The sequence below is a fragment of the Anguilla anguilla genome, chromosome 14 (assembly GCF_013347855.1).
Source record: "Anguilla anguilla isolate fAngAng1 chromosome 14, fAngAng1.pri, whole genome shotgun sequence".
NCBI lineage: Eukaryota > Metazoa > Chordata > Actinopteri > Anguilliformes > Anguillidae > Anguilla > Anguilla anguilla.
Window position 1 is genome coordinate 28,390,170 of NC_049214.1, and position 6,202 is coordinate 28,396,371.

The following is a 6,202-nucleotide window of genomic DNA, read 5'->3' on the forward strand; positions in this document are numbered from 1 at the left end:
GATGAATGCCTTGGTTGCGTGGGCAGTGTGTGTTGAGGTCGCTGTCTTGTTGCAGGATGAATCATCAGCCCGTGAGGTTGGAATTTGCTGGTGCACAGCCAGACAAAATCTGTCTGTACACTTCCGAATTCACCCGACTGCTGCCACCCTCTGTTGCATCATCAATAAACACATAAAGTGAGCCTGTTCCAGATGTAGTCATAAATGTCCAAGCCATGACACCACCCCCTCCACATTTCACAGATGAGGGAGAGCTTTGGGTGCTAGGCTGTTCCTTCGTCTGACCACACACTTTCAGGTGTCCACTGCTTCAGTAAAGATTTATTTTGGTCTTTGTTCCTTCTGCCTAGTCTTGGTGAATTCTGATCTGGCCTCTCAGTTCTGGCTGCTGATGAGAAGTTTGCATTTTGCAGTGTAGCCCCTATAATTCTGCTGTCAAAGTCTTCTGTGCATAGGCGCTTGTGATACTTTCACTCCTGCCCTCTGGAGACTACTGGTGATGTCACTGACCATTGTTTTAGGGGTCTTCTTCACAGCTCTAGGATTTGCTTGTCATCAACTGCAGTTGTCTTCCAGGGCCAACCTGTATGGAGTTCACCAGTGGTTTCTTTCTTTTTCAAGACTTTCCAAACTGCTGTGCTTGATACACCCAGATATCCTTCTTAATGAATTCTCTCATTCTCTCAGCTTACAGATTAATTGTTTTTCAGCCATAGTTAGTTCTCTGGTCTTTGTGGTGGTGTAGGCCTTCTGACTCCAAATGCAATCTTCCCAGATGAAAACAAAGGCTAAAACCAAGACAAGACACTCACTGCTCACTTACGTCTGCAGCCTCACCTTCCTGTTCTTAGCTGGCAGGAGTGAAACCCGGCGTGGTCTTCTGCTGTAGCGCCTCTACTTCACAGTTTGGCACGTTTTGTGTTCAGAGTTTCCCTTCTGCACAACTCTGTTATGAACAGCTGTTTTCTGAGCATTTGTGTCCTTTCTGTTTGCTTGAATGAGTCTGTCCATTCTTCTCTGACCTCTTATAAACACGTGTTTTCGTCAACAGAACTGCATGTTTTTGTTTATCACACCGTGCTCTGTAAACTCTAGTGACTGTAGTGTGTGAAAATCCCTGGAGGGCAGCTGTTTCTGTGGTGCTGGAATCAGCACGTCTGGCACCAACAATCATACCACATTCAAAGTCGCTTAGATCACGTGTCCTCCCCCTTCTAATGTTTGGACGAACAATATGCTTGTTCACCATGTCTACGCGCTTTATATATTGACTTGCAGCCACATGATTCACTGTTTAGAAGAGCAAGCTATTTTCATTAATATGGATCTTTGCCTAATAAAATGGCCATCGAATGTATACATGCAGTACACCGTGTATAGTGTATAATATCTATACATCCCTACCTTAATCTTCCAGTCTCCCTCTGACATGCTCACTTCCCTGCTCTCTTTGTTTTCAGTTTAATAACATGAGAACAATCGGGGTGTTTGATGTGATGATGATAACAGGGCATTGAGCTCATCTAATCTTGTCATTCAGCTTCAGCCCAGAGAGCATCCAGCATCAGGCCAAGCCTGGACTTGAACAGCCCATGGGTCCGTGCCTCGATAGCATGACCCGGCAAGTTGTTCCGCACATTGAAAATCTCTGAATGAAACGAGCTGTAAACTAATTTTGACCTGTGTCCCCTTGTTCTGCTGACAGATCAGACTACAATATATTTTCATTTCGCTTACTTTGTTAATCCTGTTTACAATTTTCTAAACCTCAAATACCCCCCCCTCCCCCCGCCAGAGTCTCTCTGCCGAGCCTGTAGATAGTGCCCAGGCAGGCAAACGGTACTCGAAGTGTGGTCTGACAAAGGCTTTGTATAACATCAATAGAACTTCCTTTAATTTATACTCAGCAACTTTTGCTGTATATCCCAGCATCCTGTTGGCCTCTAACTGCTATAGCACAATACTTTGACTTGATAGGCTTTGGCCAGCAACTACTCCCAGGACAAAGTGAACCTGAAGTTCTAATTTTGGATGTTTTTATATTTGCCCATTTTCTGAGGTTAAGCTCAATTCTGGAGACTATTTAAATCTTTTTGTGTTATTCTAGTAGCCTCCAAACTGCTAAAGGTTTAGTGCAAATTCAGATGTGACTATAATAATTATGTCCTTATCAAGGTGATTTATGTAGTTCAAGAAAAGCAGAGAAGCTCATCCTTTATTCTCTCTGTGTCCCTTCCTCTGACACCCTCGCTCTCTCTGAGCTGGTCCCAGGGCCTTGGGGTGAAAGGTCAGGGGTGAACAATAGCTTCACCCCTAAGAGGTCAGTGAAGAGCCTGAGTGAACAAACTCACAACTGTGTGTGTGTGTGTGTGTGTGTGTGTGTTGTGTGTGAGTGAGTGTGTGTGTCCAGGTCACTCTTCCAAGCTGACGCTCAACATCCAACCATGTGATCAAACCCCTTACAGCTGATTGGCTGCACAGTCCCTCGGATTCCCTACCCACCATATCTGAAGGTCGTCGCTGAAAAAGAGAACTGAGTTCAGTGCAACTAAATAAAGCTAAGTGAAGGCTAATTAATACACACATATGTGCACATTCGAATGCACACATGCACAAGCACAGCGAGAGTGACAAAAAGAAAAGATGGAATCAAATGCATTTCTCTCATTCTATCTCTCTTTCTCTCTCTAAAGTTATACACAGGATGGATACACACACATATATATTTTACATATATACACACATGTATATGCTCTCTCTGCTCTCGTTCCCTCTGTTTTTACTGCTCCACTTCTCCTCTCAGTCTCATTCATTCCCCTTCCTCTCTCCCTTTTTCTCTCTCTATTCAACCCCATTGATCAAGCATGCAGAAATTGGACACGCCCACAGTTCGTGTCAGAGTAGAATAGCCCCTGTCCTACATACGGTACAGCTCCCTTGCCTCATTCCCCGACACCACGCCACTCCCGGAACTCTCCGTGCGCCACACACGCGCGCGCGCACACGCGTGCACACACACACACACACACGCACGCACACGCGCGCACACGCGCGCCTGCACACATCAATTTCCTACCGCCACTTGAAAGTTGCTCATGTAAATAAAGTGCTGATTAATGGTTTTCCGTAATCCCCTCCCATCCTCTGTGTTTTTTCCTTGTTTATTCTCGTGTTTCTTTTGCAGAAAAGGCTTTTGCGGTCCTCTATGTAACGCGCGCACGCGATAAGCAAACTCAGCAGTTTGCTCTTCATGCTGAAGACATGCCGGTCAGGTTTCTGCTTGAGGAGGTTCACACTGGGAAACCGTGACCTTCGCGTGCTTCCGGTCTGTCCTCATTACCAGCAAGGGCGCGATTAATATAAAAACTGAGAATCGGCCATGTTTGGCTAATTTCAGACGTGTTCAGAGAACGTGGGAGAGAGAGAGAGAGAGACTCCTGCAGTGGGACGGCGTGTTTGTGGAAACCCGGCGGAGGAACCGGGCGGTAACCGAAACGAGCCACCCCCCCCCCCCCCCCGCGCGCGCGCTCCGCCGCGGTCGAGTCGAGCGCTCCGTCGCTAAGGGCGCGGCGGATGAAGCACGGCGCTCGGCAGCTGGTGCCGAGGTGACTCCCCGCGCGGCGTTGCGTTAGGCGGCTTTTATGAAAAGCTGGTAATCTGCCACTTAGACGGTTAGTGGGTCACATGGCCGGGCAGTGAGGAGGAGCAGGAGCAGGAGGAGGAGGAGGAGGAGGAGGAGGAGGAGCAGGAGGAGGTGGGGGTGGGGATAGTCCTGGGCTGGCTTGGCTCTAATTAAACGCTTAAAACCCCCCACCACTGAGTGTTCTCCTGAAACCTGCCACTGCTGCTCTCTCGCACTGAGACCCACTATAGCATAGACATGTCTGTCCCCGACCTGTCTTAGCTACTGACGAATGCCACTGACACTTACACGGCTGCTACAGACACCTACAGTAGTGCTGCTGACAGTGTACCGGCACTGCTGTATAAGCCCAGCTATGTAGCCGGGTAAGGGGTTAATGCTAACATGTTTCAGCTGAGATAGCCTTCCTTTCTCTCACCAGAAAATGACTCTTCTGAAGAAGCAGGGCTAAAAAAAATGGCTGAAGTGTGTTTTAGCTTGTCAATGGACTTCACTGATTGTGGAGACAAGCACAGGAGCAGTACTCTCACTCAGGAAGTAAGAGACAGAAAGACAGAGAGAGAGAGACCTTTACTGAATGCACGACCAGGTGCAACACAGCTTGGCTCAGGCGATTGAAACCAGATGCTCAGCAAAGCAAACAAAAAATGCAGAGTCAACACGAGCAGCACTGATGTACAGGACCACAGAATGCAGTTAGACCAGAGGGACACAAACAACTCCACATGAATGCTAGGATCTCACTGCACCTCCTCACCAAACCCAGCATGTCACTGCACCTCCTAACTAAACCCAGCATGTAACTGCACCTCCTTACCAAACCCAGCACCTCTTCACCAAACCCATCATCTCATAGCACCTTCTCACCAAACCCATCACCTCCTTACCAAACCCAGCACCTCCTCACCAGACCTATCACCTCCTGACCAAACCCAGTATGTCACTGCACCTCCTGACCAGACCCAGCATGTCATTTCACCTCCTCACCAAACCCAGAATCTCATGGCACCTCCTCACCAAACCTAGCATCTTATATCACCTACTTACCAAACCCAGCACCTCCTCACCAAACCCAGCATATCACTGCACCTCCTCACCAAACCCATCATCTCATAGCACCACCTCACCAAACCCATCACCTCCTTACTAAACTCAGCATGTCACTACACCTGCTCACCAAACCCAGAATCTCATAGCACCTCCTCACCAAACCCAGCATTTCATAGCACCTCCTCACCAAACCCAGCATCTCATAGCACCTCCTCACCAAACCCAGAATCTCATAGCACCTCCTCACCAAACCTAGCATCTTATAGCACCTCCTCACCAAACCCAGCATCTCATAGCACCTCCTCACCAAACCTAGCATCTGACTACACCTCCTCACCAAACCAAGCATCTCACAGCACCTATGGGGCGACATAGCTCAGGAGGTAAGAGCGGTTGTCTGGCAGTCGGAGGGTTGCCGGTTCGACCCCCGCCCTGGGCGTGTCGAAGTGTCCCTGAGCAAGACACCTAACCCCTAAGTGCTCTGGTGAATGACAGGCATCAATTGTAAAGCGCTTTGGATAAAAGCGCTATATAAATGCAGTCCATTTACCATTTACCTCCTCACCAAACCCAAGGCCTCCACAGCAAACCTACCGTGTTGCTGTTCCTCCTCTCCAAACCCAGCATCTCACTGCAAACCACCAAATCACTCAACCATACCTACAGCATGCAAATGCGGAAACACAGACAGACTAAGCCAAAGCCATTGCCTAAGGGTGAGGGTAAGGAGCTCATTAAATCCAGCCGTTCGGACACAGGTCTGTTGCCTGACTAAGAAAAGAATGCATAGCCCATCCCTGCAGTAAAGGAGCACTTTGCATTACACACTCAATGATCACACTGGACTTAAATTGAATTGCGAGAGGCAACATACACAGTGTGTTGATTGAACATGTGAATCGAGCACAAAGACAGACTGTTGACACGCTTCCAATGCAAGAATCTGGGACCACTGACTATCACTGGACCAGTGTATTAGATTCCAGTCCAGTATGCCGTTGACCTGGCCACTCTCAACGTTCTCTCTTTGGTGAGTGTGCAGGTGGAGGTAATGCGAACGTTCGAGCTTTCCCAATTCATTAAACCAACGATCCGGTGGACAAACCCCATTTCCGAGTGAAGAATGCTATTGCTGCAAAGTGAAAGTTGGAGGGGAGGTCTGGTGTTTACGGGGTGTTTAACCAATCAGTTTGACCGATCTCCAACGACGGCTTAAAACCCCGACTTTGAGCCAGAGACTCTCCAGCAGGCATAGCATTTTCGCATTTGCATTTTCGGTCCTCAAGCGCGGTTGGTCTTGGTACATCCGATATATATTTATGTGCGTACATACGCGAGAATGAGCCTTTGTGCACCCTCTGCTAATCTTGCATTGACGCTCTACCCTGTGTATGCTACCTACGCAGGCTCGGTTTTAGTGTACAACCAGTGTGGTGAAGTTGCTACCAAGCTGCCAAGCCGCTGATTTACAGAATGTGGTTTGAACTGCACCTTATAAAGAAAAGATTT